General features: G+C 37.1%; 1 protein-coding gene across 3 annotated transcripts in view; it reads left to right on the forward strand.

Annotated features, from left to right (window-relative positions):
* The window catches only part of LOC114147999 (potassium voltage-gated channel subfamily C member 1-like), a 69,630-nt gene that overhangs the window by 36,588 nt on the left and 16,142 nt on the right, over positions 1-16,900 (forward strand). The window lies entirely within an intron of this gene.

Below are 16,900 nucleotides of genomic sequence, written 5' to 3' on the forward strand. Positions count from 1 at the left end.
TGAATAAATAAGGTGTACAAAGTAACTAGAAAGCATCTTTAACTGAACCAAATCAGGAACAATGACACTGATCAAAAATGGCAACTAATAAACCCACGTTAAACTTACACAAGATTCTCCCCAGAAAACATGCAAATCCTGGTGGTATGTGTGCTAGGAAATTCCACCGATACCCTACCATGCTTTTGTTACAAAATGTTAAGACGTGATAGAAATTTTTTAAATTTTACTTAGTTAATATTTACCATTGGAAAACATAGTTGACAACACTTAAACACCAACTTAAAAAAGGCAAACACAAAATAATGTAAGTGAGATCAATATCACTTTTTTATTCTGCAATTAATGTCTATTTAAATAACCAGTGAAATCGGGTGCTTCCCTGTGAAGTAGTACTGTACTGGAACATATTCAACCTGCTAGAGTGTGTCGTTGAGTCGTCTGGAATGTCGTTCTCTGTGGTTTAGTTATTTTAAATAAATTATGTTTACCCCAATAAAACACATATAGTTGTATGCCCAAGGTTACAACAAAGGTTTTCTCTCCTTTACCCTGCTCTCTCCCTAAAATTTGGGATGTTCTCCCATTGAGAGTGTCATTCATATCTGCCTATTCAAATTTCTAATGTGCAATGCATGGAAGGTGCCTATTATTCTTCACCGTAATTGAACATCTCTATAATACAAGGAGCACAAACAGAGATAAGGCAGTGTTTCAGGGAATACAGTTACAGCTTTGGGATTGTAGAGGTCTGTATAGTTACTGCACAGTGTTGTAATTCAGATAAAAACAGATTAAATAGAGGCTTTTTGAAAGAAAATTTGCATTCGTGAATATGAATTTTAACTAATATTAACAATAGATTAATTACATAAAATTGATTCTTATTAGCAGGACAGACATTGTAGAAACCAAAAACTACATCTGTGTATAAAAGTGAAAAACTATTGAGAATATGAGATTGAATATAATATACAAAGTCTTTCCAGAAAGAGACAGTAAAGGGGCATCTCCAGAATAAGTGGACTGTTGTCTCATTGTCCAACTAACAGAAAGAGCAGCTACGGTCTATATCCTGGTGCAGGTTTTGTTTTTCAGGGTAGCACTGGTGGAGAAGTTTGAAGCACACATCACGAGGTTTGTTCGTAATGAAGTATTTGGAGGGCAGAGTCCAAACCGTTGTCCATTTGGTATCAGAAACAAACTGTCCCCATTGATGGGGACAGTTTGGTCAGTAGTGAGTCACATAAGTTGTAGTAGCAATGTCCTTCTGAAATAAGGATCTTATATTCTTGTTTCTAGTGGAGGGTTTAGAGGAGAAACAAACTTTACCCACAGCAGATTCAAAAACAGAAGAATCGACTGTATGTCTACAGCTCTGTCCTCTCCAGAATGATGATGGCCCTTAAAGAGCATGAGAACTTCTTTAGGAACGGCATCCATAACAATAGCAAATTCCCTGGGGGGAACTGGGATACAGTAGGTAGATAAAAATTCAGAGTAAGACTTTAGGTACCCGTCAGAGTTAAGTAATTGTTTTGCAAAAATAATATTATTATTAAACCAGTTAGGGAAACACAGAGATTGATTTTTGTAAAGAATATTCTAGTTATTCCAGATGAGAAAGAATGTTTATAAATTAGGGACCAAGCAAGGAGCATCTGTTTGTGATAATTGGCTAGTTTTAGGGGACGTTTTTCTATGTTATAGTTAGACTTAAGTAAAAATGAAAGGGCACCAAGTTTGGAAAAAATATAATTAGGGATAAAATTCCACAAAGAGTCAGGGTTCAATAAAAAAATTCTGATCCAATTGATTTTAAATGTTTGATTTAAAGATGAGAAATCTAAAACGTTTAAACCACCTGAGTCTACAGGGTTTAGGAGCACAGAGTCTTTGATTTAATGTGTAATTTATGTATAGGAAATGTTTCCCTAAAAATGTCTAAGACATCAAATTTGTCCATAAAATCTTTCAGGTAGCCATTGGATGAGTTAGAGTTGTTAGGAGGGTATCTATCAATATTATTATCAGAAACCACATTGAAATCACCACCGAAAATTAGAAGGGCTTCAGGAAATTTTGATAACCAAGATAAGATTTCAAAAAGCTCTCTGTTGTCTGAATGAGAGTTGTAGCCATATATGTTGGTTATTATTATAATAGTCTGTGAGAAAGTAAGAACCATAACAATGAGATGCCCCTTGGGGTCCCTGTAGTAACTCATTGCCTCCCCTGGAAATGCATCTTTTAGAATCAAAACCCCAGCAGTTTTCTCTGAGCCATGTGTGATAGGTATTTTCCTTTCGAACCTAAATAAAAGAAAGAACCACAGACAACGTATATGAATTTTACGTGGAGCTTTTGCAAAAGGGAAGGCTCTGAGAACTCTTCCTCCGAAGAATCCACAGAGCATTCTGATCTGCCCTCACAACAGCTCCTGTTTTTATTGTCAAAGAAGAACAGGCAAGGGGCAGTCAAGAAAACAACAGAGGTCGTAAAGCTTCTAACCCAAACATCTAACAACCCAGCTCCAGATGTGATATCTGATCAAAGGTCTGAGCCCGGTTCAAATCTCGGTCAATACTGTCAAGAAAACAAAATACGACTGTTCACAGGTAGTTACTAAATTAGGAGGTGTTCTTGTAAAAGGGTTTAAAGTCTGAGAAACTCAGTGTTATCTATTTCTCGTAAAGTTGAACAGACAGTAGTGACCTCCAGGTCATTTAAAGAAGAGAACACTTTAAACAGAAAATCACAAAGATCTATAGACTTAATGTGAACTAGAGTAAGAAAATAAAATGATAATACCAAAAAATCTCTAACATTGTGCTGCCCATATTTCCTTTCCCCACTGATTTTTCCAGAATGTCATGTCATCTACAATACTGAGACTCCTGAATAAAATAAAAATCACATTTAAATTTTTTAATAGATAAAAAGACTGCTTTGCGCTTCAAATTATTTCTTAACCTGATGGCATTGAAAGAAAGAAACGAGAGACACATGAACAAAAGAACAAATCCTCAATAGAGAACAATAAAGAACAATATTAGTGGGATAGCAAATTACCTATGAAAAAATGAGTTAGTGCTCAAGCTCTGTAAACTGAAGATATTGATAATGAATGAGCCATATGACTATTGGCTATATTCTAGCAACCTATTCCTGTTAATGGCAGATAATTTATTATAACTGAACAACAAACTGTAAACCAAACAGGATCGGGATGAACTTAAAACCAGCAGGTGGAGCATCATGTGGAGGAGGGAGGGAAGATCTCATTGCCGTTGATGAAGACTCGTCCAGCTGTGAAATAGCTGGACGAGTTTTGCTCTCCGCCCTCGCCTCCTGTACTGATGGCGAGAGGAGGCGTCGTTTCTCCCGGTCCTCTGCTGTCAGGTCTTCTGTGAAGCGCATGTTGTTGTCCGACAGGAACTTGGACTTCTTGGCGGTTCTTCAGAGGACGTCTCTCACCGTACGAGACAGAAACTGGTTAATAATGTTGCGCGGCGTCTTCTTGCTGTGATCACTTTTCCCAAGCCTGTGAACGAGGTCGAGTCCGTCTGCCACATTTATGTTATCATTAGCGATGGTTTTCTGGCAGATCAGAATCACTTTTTTTCTGATGTTCTCCTGGTGGTTCTCAGGGACCCCAACCAGCCACAGATTCCATCAGCGAGAGTAGTGTTCAAGCTCCACATCATGCTGTTCTCCACTGTTCTCAGCTGCTCCTCCCTTTTTTTAGCTTTAGCATCCACCTCCATTACTTTCTTTTTAATATCCATCAATTCTTCAGAGACAAAGTCAATAGTTTTCTTAAGCCCCTCAATTTTTAATGTTACCATGCTCTCAAGTGAGTCGGCCCGGGCATTGATGATGGCGGAGAGTCTGATAACAATGTAATCTGGGTCATCGGTACTGGCGGAGGGCTTTCCCTTCTTTATAAGAGGGGATTTTACTGGGATATCAGGCAGCGACGAGAGTAAAAAGTCTCCGACATCCATAGATGCTTCAGCAGTAGCATCGAAAGTAGCAGCGATGTTAGCATAGTTATGCAAATCAAGATTTACACTGTTCATGTTGGACGACTTACGGTCTTTTCTCTTGTTATCCAATAGTGTGTGATCGTGATAAGGACCGAGATGTCAAACTAGACAGGTTAAAATTATGGCTTTAAGTCTAGTTTTTAGTGGAGTTTGAGAATAGAAGCCTTACTGAGACGCCATCTCGTCTGACCCCCCGACCCCCTTCGCTTTGTTACAAAGTGTTTTTAATGGTTGATTCCTTCCGGAATTCCCCGGCTCAGTTACGTTGAACTTTTGTAACTTTTGTAACAATTTCCACATCCGCCACTGCTTAAGACAGAGCTTAGTCTCCTCTTACTGCACTAACCTAGTTTTCAGCTCCGTAACAGCTTGTTTTGAGCGCCGATAAGTTGTCTATTTAGCCGCTTACCCTCACTTCCAGCTAAGCTAGGTTGGTGGCATTAACTGAAGAAGCCTTCTTGAGGTCGCTAACAGTCAACTGCCCCTGGTTCTGCTGGTACTGCCCAGTGACCAGCACCATATGACTTACTTTATTGTCATTCCTTTTCCAATAGCGACACTTTGCTTTTCCCTAATTAATAGTGTATTAAGTTCTGTTGAGCTGCTTTTGACCAGAAGAGGTTAGAGTTAACTTCCGCTCTCCGGGTAAACTTCCTTCCTGGTCCGTGCTGCTACTCGACTCATGTCTTCATAGTTCTAACCTCCAGCTCTTCAGCTCTCAGTAGTAAGTTTTTGTTTTGATTTGATTGTTGCTCGGTTTTTGCTAATTATGTTGCCATGGTTGCTCATTATGCCAACAAAAGTAGTAGAATACTTTATGGGATCGAGCCGCAAGTTTTGATATATTGTGGGGGTGCATGCTGCGGTTCAGGTTGCATTAATGGTGAAAGAAAGCAGCAGCTTTTTTGAGGTAAAGAATGCACATCAAAAATGATCCAAAGCGGAACATTTACTGCAAGCATGATGTCAAAAGAGCAAAGGAAGTTTCATTTGACCCATGCCCCTAAACTGACAACCACATGGGCTATATGCATGGTACACTTATGCGTTTTACCTCCAACTCGGCCCAACTCATCCAAAAATGTCCCTGTAGTTGGGGAAGTGACATTACAGAAGAGTGTTGGTGCCGAGGTTGGAGTGGAGGACTCAGTGGGGACCTCTGGAGGAGACGGGTTAGCTGGAGGTTCTGAAGAACCTGTGTTGTTGGTCCCATGGTACCCTCTGGTGGAAACCTTATAGAAAGTACTAACCATACAGATGACACCCCAGATCCCTAATGATAATAAAAGTTTTTTTGAGAATGACAATACTATTAAAATTTGATTTGATGGTTTCAGTAGAGATACATTAAAACCCCTTAATTGTTTAACATTTAAATGTAGTATTTAATTGAGAAGCTTACTTTGTAAAAGTGAAAAGAATGTGTGTAGCGTTCCTCAGCTTCTTCTCTTGCGGCTCTGAAGCTTCCTTCATCTTGTCTCACGATCTTTCTGGTCCGTTGAGATGTAGACGAGCCGATCTCATGGAAGGAAGGCACCAGTTCTTCTTCTTTGCCTTTATCTTCATCTTTGTCTTTGGGGTCTGAACCCAGCTGATGAGAGAAGTGCGATTTGAAGCCACATGTTGTGGGCCTGACGGGTTGGTCCCCATGAGCGGGACAGTCTTCGGCTCTGTGGCCCCGGCTCTTCTTCAGCTGCAGAGTTCTTTGTCCATCTTGACCTTGGCTCATAGATGCCTGGAGCATCTAACCAAAGGTTCCTCTTTTGCACTCACCTTTTATATGGCTTATCCACACTTTTGGTGCGTTTGCATTGGCTAGCACTGTTGCTGTGCTTGTTTCATTGGCTGTGTGCTTAGATAGATGATCTCATATCCATCTTTATCTTAGAGACATTATGACCTGATGTCTGTGCTAATGTCTCAGGGTTGCTCAATGGTCCTCCTACATCCGTTGTCTGCTCAACCTTTTCTTTGAAAAGTTTAAGTTGTTCAACAATCTGTTTCCAAATAAGGCATTGGTCATCTCTGCTCTCCTGTTAGTTCCTCCTTTCCCCCTATCCTTTCGCCTACTATCTATCTCCAATACAACATCAGTGATGTTTAATTGCAGTTACACATTTTACACCATTTCAAGTTCAATGTCAAAATCACATTTATAACTTATTTAGCTTCTCTGCTTTAGCATTCATTTATAATATTATGATAACCATAACTTATTACTCTTATTATAATCATAATGTGAGTTATTACAGATGTTCTTCTGAAAAGAAACCAAGAATAAACTATTATTGTAATTATTTGATACCAAAGTTACAGTTACTTGTTTTACTTGTAAGTATTTCCACAAATGTAAGTGCAAATATTCTTACAAGTAAATCAATATTAATATAAGTATTTTACTTTGAATCTTATCCAATTACTCAAAATGTTTCGATTTCATTCTTTAAAACTTTCATGCTTTGAAATAAGGAATAGTCTAAACTATTTTTATAAATCTGCAGGCTGGAAACTTACTTCCTCTTTTTTTCCAGGAAACCTGCTCTTCCTGTTTCATGACTCTGTCTGTCTGACTATGATTTCTTATGATTAGATAGAAAAAGGAAATAGAATTAAAGCAAAGTTTGCAGGAGACAAAAACAACACACATAACCAGATTTATATTATTGAAGTTTGAGTCTACTGTTGGGTATAGATGTCACTTGTGACAGTGCAATGACAATAAAGTTGAATTCTATTTTATTGTGTGATTCATTTTAAAGGTAACTTTATTATTGTTACTGTTAAACTAAAATCTCCAGCATGAGGGAAGTGCAATGATTTCGGGTTTTCTTGGCAACTGATAGAAGGTCTGCAGCATCTTGCTGGAAACCTTGAAGGATCTTATCTTCAACAAGTCCAGTCTGCTCTGTTCCTTCTTATAGACAGTTTCACTGTCCAGTTTGTTGTCCAGATGAACATCTGGGGGGTTTCTGTTCTGTCTAAACAGAAGTCCATTATTATAAATAATAAAAAATTCCACTGGATAAAAATATAAAAAATACTTCTTAAAGCTGGACTAAATTATTATATGCTAAACAGTAGTTATTTGTTTTCATAGAGCACAAACTGCGTTGTATTTACTGCAGAATAATTTAGTCCTATCTTGACTTGTCTAGGTCTCTGTAACTTTACATTATAAAGTCTGAACACTAGAGCCACATTCATCTCTTGACACTCAATACACATTCAAACATGGGAAAGGAAACTGGAGAATCCAGAAAGAACTCAGACATGCAAACTCTACACAGAACACATCGTCAGGAATTTGTATCTAGGACCTTCTTGCTGCAACGCAGTAAAAGTCTCCAAATGCCTACAAAACAATAAGTTTGAAAGTTTCTTAAAGACTGTTGCTACTGGTGAAGTATGCTGGGAGTAACACTAAACCAGTCATACACATATCCCAATAAAACTCTTTGTATGTAATGAAGTCTGGAGGGATTTTGCATTGTCAGCCCGACAATATATAAATGTCCATCATATGAATGATTGTTGAATAATATTTCCTGCGTGAATTGGCCAAAAAGATGTCATAAAAGGTTGAAAATAAATTATTAATTAGTTAAAAAACAAACCAAAACTTTAAATATATTTTTACTTTTTATAATATAAAATACTCTATATCAGTAGTGTATTATTATTAATCCTTTTGATGTCCAAATAGGAACAAGTTTTATTATTTTAACACTCGGTTCATGCAGAATGTGTGTCTGTTTAGTTGTTCTGTTAATTTCCATAATTTTCTCTTGCATAGAAATTAATCTGCCACTTAAAACATTGGTTTCCAGTTTTAAATTATTGTAAAAGAGCAATGTAGCTTTATGCTCACTGTTCTCGTATGACTCTGGGTCATACAGACAGAATGAGCCCATGCAGTTTGAGTTCTCCAGGGTCCAGAATAGCAATCCCTCACAACAGCTTTAATAATGATAGCACCCCCTAGTGGTCACGGTCATTACAACATGCATTGGTCATGTCTGGTGAAGAACAGCTCTGCTTTAAATATAGTTTTGTTCTGAATGTCTCACTCTGTCAGCTCATTTGGACGTGAAACATGTTGCAACTCTTCTCTTGTTTTTGTTCAGGATCTAATATTTTTAGTCTAGCTTCTTTACAATAAAGTATACTGTAGTTGCCTAATTTTGTTACTGTAGTTACTGTAGCCACTTTGTCACTATATAAATGAAATACAACCTCTTATTTTCTAAATTTATAATCTAAACTCAGTAATTTATTTTGAACACATGAAGCATTTTTGATGCATGTTTTGCTTCTACTGCTCAGCAGCAGGTGAATTTAGTCTGTCCTGGTTGGACACACTGGGGACTACCAGGCCAAGAAAATTGCTGAACCTTCAAACCTTTCTTGTCTTCCATAAAGACAAGAAACAATGTGATCTATTACTTTCAATTGGATTATAATTTTCTTTTAAACACCATGTTGCCATATAACCGACTTTTTCAAAAAGACTTTAGCAATTCAACAGTGTTTATCAGCAAACATTACACTCACTAAGGCATCGAAACATCTAGAGCTGGCTCTACACCAGAAAACTAGCTCTGCAAAGATATGGATGAGTAAATTTTCTGTAAAGAAGCTGTCCTTACCTTAACCTAACAGAGCACATTTGGTATAAATTCAAGTAGAAGGCAAAAATTCCTGTAAACATAGCCTTCCCTGATAATTTGTTATAGTGGCAAAGGGTGTGTGTAAAGTTAGCAGCGGGGAAAGTAACCAAATAGTTTTTGATATATAAAATAGGTATGCAGTTCAGTGTAAAATATTTTGGTAGTTTTATTAAAAGATGAAAGGGATACTCTGTAGGAGAACACAAAGTTAACAGCATCAACCTCACCAACAATAAAGTAAATGAAAACATTACAAAGGTTTTTAACTATGTTAAAATATATTGCCCTAACCTTAACCACATTCTCATTGTGTCCCTGTTATGCAAAGGAATATTTTACAGTGAGCAAAAAATCTAACCAAAACAGATGCTTGTTTAATGTGAGCTGTTGTTGTTGCTGTCATTTTTATGTTTTTGATTTATCTCCTTTTACAGGATGTGTGGCAAATTGTGAATTAAAACATTTACTTGTTAGTCTGAGTTACACTGTCATATTTTTGTCTTTTTCTGTTTTTGTCTCTACACCTGTCCCTTTTTTATCATCGTCTGTGTTTTGTACGTAGTGATCTTTCCTTTTTCCTGCTCTTCTTCCTCCTCCTCGTTCTCCTCCTCACACCCAGCCTCTTCTCACTCTGGTACTTACAGCTAGGGTAAAGACTGTCCCAAAACAAGTGCCCATATAACATATTATCCCCTAGTATGGAAATAACATTAAGCAAAGAGAAAGAAGACAACCAGATTTCTGATTAGACTTATAATAACCAATGAAGAGAGAAGCAAAATGATTGTATCATAGAACACAGTGAGGTAGGAATACTAATAATAAAAATGGAAAAACAAAAACAAAATACTTTAATTGTGCATGTTTGTTTTGGGAAGGGTTCCAGAGTGAAAACAACTACTGTGCTGTAGATTGGTTTGTTGATTTCATGTTCCATTTCTTGATAGTGAACACAAGTTGCATCTTACAGCCGTAGAAACCCAAGATGTCCTATTGACTCAAATTGATTAGGGCAAATTGTGCAGACTGACGTGTTTTAAAGACCTGCTGACAAAGGACCAAATGTTTTCACTATCTTCTTGGGATAGAACATGAATGCTGTTGTGCTCAACAGGCCATTATTAGTTGACAAAACACTAGGATTGGGCGGTAATATGGTAATATCATCTACCAGAATGGCAAAAGTTATGCATACTGATTTATATACAGTGCTTATGAGGGAGTGTTTTCTTTTCATTAACCTGTTCAATTTATAAGCTCATAAAATGAGATTTGTGTTTGTGGTTTATGTTGGCTAAACGTAACAGCCCTCTGTCAAGATTGTGCAGAAGCCGTCTGTGCATGTGCTCAGAAAGAAATGAGGCCAAGAATGTTTACTAGTCACTTTTTAAAAATCATAACCCACATCAGAAAACACCTTTCACCCTTTCATCCACTGCTAAGTAAAGACTGGCCTTCACCCTAAAGGCTTGTAAGCCTTTTGCATCTCCTGGCTAGATCTTATTGAGGTTCTTCTAAGTGCTGAAATATTAAGTGTCTTGTACAATAATGTCAATACAACATTTCCCATCAACCCAATGAGAGGAAAGGAAGATAACCTTATATCTGGTGAAGTCACCTCTGTGACTTGCATTTAAGATGTCTTAACTACAAATCACAGTAGTGACACTATCACTACAACGTCCTCCTTTGGTTTCAGATAGACTGCTCACAAACCACAGCAGCATAGGGACTGTTAAGCCTGCAGGAGTTGCTGTCCCTGCCCCTATCAATCCATTGTAGCCGTCCATAAATGGTTGAACTTGAACTCAAGTTACTAACATACATATTTACCACAAATATAAATTTATCAAAACCTCCTTTTCTGATTTAAGGATTAAGGAAAACTTTAGGTGCCTCTATTCCTCAGAAGAAGTCTAGTCTCGTGACCTCGAGTTGTCACATTCACCACTCAGGCCAGCATCATTTGTGGCAATGCATTGTCTGCATCTGCAACAGATTGTGTTTGTCTTTGTTGAATCAGACGCAGCAGTGTGACTGTGGCACTGCTGCGCTGTAGGTACACAGGCAATAGAAGGCTGAAAAATGTTGCTCTTTTCATGTGCTAATGTTCTTTCTGGGTAAGTTCCATCTACTGGCCTCATCCATTTTTCCTGAGAAGACTTGGTCTGGGAGTCTTTTCACACACCTGCTGTTTGTCTACAGAGGTGGTTTTGCAGTTTGTATGGCCTGTTCAATCTGAGCTTGAATGGTGTGAACACACCCATATTACTAACCCTTTAAGTAGCACAGAAATTTGCTACCTACAACCTAAGATTGCTGAGACAGCCCATGTAAACTTTGGACAAAGGCTTAATGTTGCTTCGTTTATAACATTTCTCTGTGGCATAAAATAATTAGAAGTTTTTTTCACACTGTTTTGCAATCAAACTGTAATTACCTTCTTATTGTCAGTATCTCAAACCCAAACTACTTTCATATTGGCATCTCTCTTCTCATGTCACAATGGAGTGTGTTAACCTGCTCTTCTTGCCAGTGTTGGCTCCATATCAGCCTCTAGGGTCAGATGGATTAACTCAAATTGTTCCAAAGACCACAACACTTGGGACCACTGCATCAACATGTTGTCTCCATTTATAAATAGCACATAAGTGCTTCAAGGTGCATCTACAGCGATGTGTAGCTTTTTGTCTCAACAAGACAACTGGACTTTTTTCTTCTTAGAAATGCTTCTTCTCTTCAGTTCTGTTGTTGCCCCTGCCTTTTGAATTCTTGTCACTTGTGGAGGCTTCTTAACTTAACCAACTGGTGATCTGTTCTGGCCACATGTTACATGGTTAATAAACTCCCTTTGGAAGAAGAGGAAAGGATGCACTGTGCACATTTTACAGATGGAACCTGAGGCCTGTAATGACTGTAATGACATTTTTTGTCATACATTTTATTTCTTTATTACTGGTAAGCTGCCACTTAACAGCAACTGCAGCTTACACCTTTCAATATTGGAAAAAAAAAGTTAAACACAATTTGAAGCATTTATTGACACAAAGCCCAGCTGGAGATATATGTGACGTAACCCACAATCCTGCAAGGACGAGCTGGTAGAGCAAATGAATGGAATGATGGCAACACTACAAGCCTTTTTCAACAAACTGTAGTTTTATATACATACAAATAATTTGAAAAAACCTCAGAAGGTCAAACAAAATTAATACCGCCCAACCCTATGACAAACTAGTAAAATGTTTCTTTTAACAAGCCCTAAAAAACAATTTCTGTGTATCTTATCAACATTCTGCAGCAAAGACAGACTTGTGAGGAAAAATGAAAGTTGTGTATGCCAAAGTACAACATAAAGAAGAAAAGCTACAAACACATACACTGTAAAAAAAAAAAACCAACATTTACAGTAAAATACCAGTAACTGTAGTTGCCAAAGTTTTACCGTATGTCATAGCTGACTACTTTTGGCAACCACAGCTGTCGGTATTTTACTGTAAATCAGAGATTTTTTATTTTTTTTTTACAGTGTACCTCCTTATTTGTTAACTGGGTCAGTTAGAACACAATCTGGCAAGATCAACAGTTTGACAAGCAAAAGGGAGAAAGAAAGACAAACAAACCACATAACCGACTGAACTTAACTGAATATCACAGGTTCATACATCACAGATCAGGATCAGAACAACTCAGCTTTTCAAGTGCTACTTCAAAAACCCTATGGCCCAACAAAGCTTTAAATGTCTAAAACGGTAATTTTTCTTTTTTTATATAATCATTTATCAAGTATTTAGTATTTCTAGCTTTACAGGCTTTTTTAAAGAAACTCGATGCCTCAAAATTCAATCCAATCATACAGACAGCTTCAAAGTTATGTCTAAGGAAATTCCTCAGACTGCATCAAGTCTATAACCTGCATGTAGCCACAGCTGAGAATCAGATGCATTAAGTTGGAAATTCTTGAAATTATTTCTGAATAAAATCCCACCTGCTTCCTGATTTTGTTAAAATGTATTTTGTTTTTAGCTCAAAATTATTTCAAATGAGTCAAAGTCATGTGACCAATTATTTTTACTCAGAGAAGGAAGTGTTCCACACAATGCACATGAAGAATTTTCCTTTCAGACATTGGAAAGTCCAAAAATCTTAGCTCAAGGGTAATTAGAAAATGGTCACCTGAGATACAGTTGCAGTTCCTCTAGAGTTACCATGGTTACCCTCTGATCATTTCTCTCCTGCCCTGGCTTGTCAGTTTCGCCAGATAGTCTTTCTATTTTCAGATAATGGATTAAACAATGCTCTGTGGGATATTCAAAGCATAGAAGTAAAAAAATAAATTCAGTCACATCCAGGATTCTTATTTGTATGTAATACTTAATCAAACAGAAGGTCAGGTCAGGAGAATCATACATAACAATCAGAAATGGTTTGGGTCAGTCCCCCTGAATGAAAATGTCATATTCTGTGATGTATTGAGAATCCAAAAGGAGGGATGAGGAATAATTAAATTTTAATAAGATGACTGAGTCCAAAGCTTACAGAAAATTAGAGTCAGGTGGAATAACAAGAATAACACTCAGGAACATGAGGGACAAAGAGCTACAGGAGTTTGATGATCTGACAAATACAATGAAGAGGTGATTACTGGATGAAAACTTTTGAGTAAAGGAAAACAAATGACTAAAAATTACTAAATAGATACAGACTGAGCAGAACACTAAATTGATCATTAGACATTAATCTTTATTATAGTAAAAGGCCAAATAATTATCAAATGATGAACAGAGGCACGAAAAGGTCTGCTTGTCACTAAAACTACATTTTCCTAAAATCAGAGAGGAAAACAGTTTCTGGATTAATTGTGTTATCACACAATGAGCATATTCACTCTTTCTTCCAGTCTTATATTGGCCCATGTTGCTTTTGAAGGGCTCTGCTTTGTGCTCTGTATCTTCCCAAGTGCCGTCTTTACCCCACAAAATTCTAACATTGGTGTATCATTCCATCTTCAGGCTATCCTCCTCAGTCTCTTCCTCTTCGTTGTGTTACTAAAGTCTGACCAGTGGAGGTATGTACATGTCACAGCACTGCAGATTTGCTGCGATTAAAAGCTTTGCCTCTTGCGTTTCCATTAATGAAGAGAATAAGTGGTGAAACTTGTCAACCTGTTAAAAAACAATCTTATGAAGCTAAAACTAATGTTGTGGCTTAAGTCATGGCAATAATACCTTCAGGTATTAATGTTATTTTGCGCTTGCTTATATTCATCTTACCATGGCATTAATAAACAATCTAGTCACCTTACGGTTTGCGCTACAAGGTTAGTGAGTTAGTTTTAGACATGCTGAGAGTCTTGATTGAACTGAAAAAATGCCAGAAACCTCTAGATAGAAGCTACCTGCAGACTGTGCTTTTTAAAGGTCAGCTGCTCCTTATGCAAATGTACGCTATGCCAAGTGGTCGCATGCCAAAGCAAAACAATTTTTATAAGATGAGGAATCATAAAACAACAAACAAGGCCATTGTTATTTTTTGTTGACCTAACTAATACAGCATTGTGCAATGACATGCCTGTCACTTAGTTTGGTTTGTATGTAAAATCTCCTTTGCTGCTGCAAACATTTTGCTTGTCAATTTACAAATACATTATGCACAGTGCTGATAGCTTAAATACATTATTATGCAGAAAAAAGTTTGTTTTATTATAGTATTTTTCTCTTAGTTTCTGTAGCAGAGATGTTTTTCCTAGTCATTTCCTCAAGTTGTTAAGTAGAAAGTCTAAGTCAGGAGTCTTCAAGTCCAGGCTTTGAGGGTCGGTGTGTCTCTGGTCCAACACACCTCAATCACCTCCTCAGTGTCCAGTCAACCTCTTCAGAGTCCTGCTAATGACCTCATTATTTCACTGTGGTGTGTTGAAGCAGAGAGACATCTGAAAGCGGCAGGAAGCTGGATGTGAGGACCCCTGGTCCAAGTCAAGTCTCAAGTATTTCACTACAAGTCAAAGTAGAGCTTCAAGTCTCTAATGACGTTTTGTTATTAAATTCACATTAGTGCAGCTCTAAGTCTGTGGTTTAGGGTACCAAACCTGTGCAGTTTGGTAGGCCTACATTATCTCATGAACATTTGATAACTATAGTTTATATTTATTAAAATGTTTTAATAGCAATTTTTTCACCATCCAAATTATCAGCTAAAAGCCAAGGTGTATTACTTTGAAAATTGCTCAAGTATGATATTTACCCCATTAGAAATAGAAACAGGCATTTATGCTGTAAGAAATATGATACAATAATAACAATAACACACAGATTCAAACTTGTTGATGTTAAATCTCTGAATGATTCAAAGAAAGTTTAAAGCTTCAATTCCTTAGTAATGATGAATGAGTAATAAAGTTAACCCGTTAATATCCACTCCTTCATTATAAATATATATGGTTAGGTTTGAAGGGTTTTATGTTCATGTAATGTTAGAGCTAGCTTAGCAGAGAGAAAATGTCTGCTAATGTGATCTGCCTTTACACTACAGAAGTGACCTTTCATTGTCCACTTTGAAAACTCTTCTGAATACAGTTTTTTGTTCCTTGGCCTCTGACACACTTTGAGACTTTTGCTGTTGCATCAGTTTGAACTTTTACTGATTTTGTTGTAGTCTATTTTCTTTTGTCCGTTGCAAATTTTGAGTATGCTGTGATGTATTCCATACAGCACTTTGTTGTTGTTTCAAAAGTGCTTTATAAAGTACTAGTTGTATTAGTAGTAGTAGGTCAATCATGTTTATTTTTAAGGCCACTCTGATTGCAGTTGTCTGGTCTATCACCAGTTACTGAGCTTTAAAAAGCCTGACTTGCCGATTCCGTCCGATACTGATTTTTTTGTCTGAAATGTTGCTAAATATAGCAAGAAAATTGGGTGAACATGCAGACATAACCTGGTGAACAGGTCAGTCAGTCAAACTTCTAACAGGGGAACAAAAGAGAACAGCGGCTGATTTTTAGACCTTTGCTGAGGAAGATAAGATCAGCTTCACATAAGGGCTGATTTATCGCCACTATTAATATCATCTCCTAAATGATTTAGTCACCCAATACAGTATTCACTTGTCAAGCTACAACTAACATGAACAGATTTCTATGAACCGTTAATTTCCATATTCTACCAGTGTTACTGTCCAATAACACCGTCATCCTTTCACAGTAAAACATGCGTCAGATGAGCAGTCTACAACTCAGATATAGGCTTCATTTCAGTCTTCATTACATGAGATAAAACCTTTTGGTCTGAGTCTCAGACCAACAGTCAAAGTCAAGTCTCGAAAGTCTGCGAGTCTGAAGTGTTTTATTTTTTCCAACTTAAGGGCAATTCGGGTCAGTCTGAAACTCTTTTACCATTTCTGCAATGTAGACATTTCTGCATAACAATAATCCAATATATGAGCAGTAATCACAGATTTGATTTCATACAATGCAGTTCAACCAAAATTTGTGTATGATTCAACAGGATGTGACCAAATGGAACACTTTCTTTGTTCCTACTGCTTAAGTTACCTCCTGAAGAAAGTGTTTAAAACAAAACAGTTTTCATGCCATCTGAACAAGTCCATTTTTTACAATTCAAGCAATACAAATTCAAAATTAGTCTTCACTGTTCATTGTTTTTGGTTGTTTTCTTTATTTCAGAAATGCTTTTTGTACATGAACAGCCAAATGCATAAAACTCTTAAAACTGTACTTCCTTGACTAAAATGGCTTTAAACTGAAGAGACAGACTTGTGCCCAAATATTGTATTGTAAACTTAACTAATAAGTTTCTCTTCAAAAAAGTCCTCCTGAACTTGTTTGCTCATAAGAAACAACATATAAGATTTAAATCAGAAAACTGTAAGGAATTTTGAAAATCAAGCATTGCTCACTCATATCTTTGCTAGTTTTGACATTTTCTGGAAATCAAAATGTGTGATGCCTTACATGTCCCTTTAAAATGTTCTAATGTGCCTCACACTGAGTTAATTTGAACATGATCGTCAGATGCAGGACAAAGATATCGCTTACTGCAAGCCTGCAGATGGTTTATAATGGTCAGTCTGTCTTCCTGTCTTTCTGTCTGTACTTCCATCTTGATTAGTGTTTTTCAGGGTGAGTTCTTCCAACTTTTGCAGTGGCCAAAAGAGCTGGGAGGAAAAATG

This window comes from Xiphophorus couchianus, chromosome 7 (genome assembly GCF_001444195.1).
Source record: "Xiphophorus couchianus chromosome 7, X_couchianus-1.0, whole genome shotgun sequence".
NCBI classification, from domain to species: domain Eukaryota; kingdom Metazoa; phylum Chordata; class Actinopteri; order Cyprinodontiformes; family Poeciliidae; genus Xiphophorus; species Xiphophorus couchianus.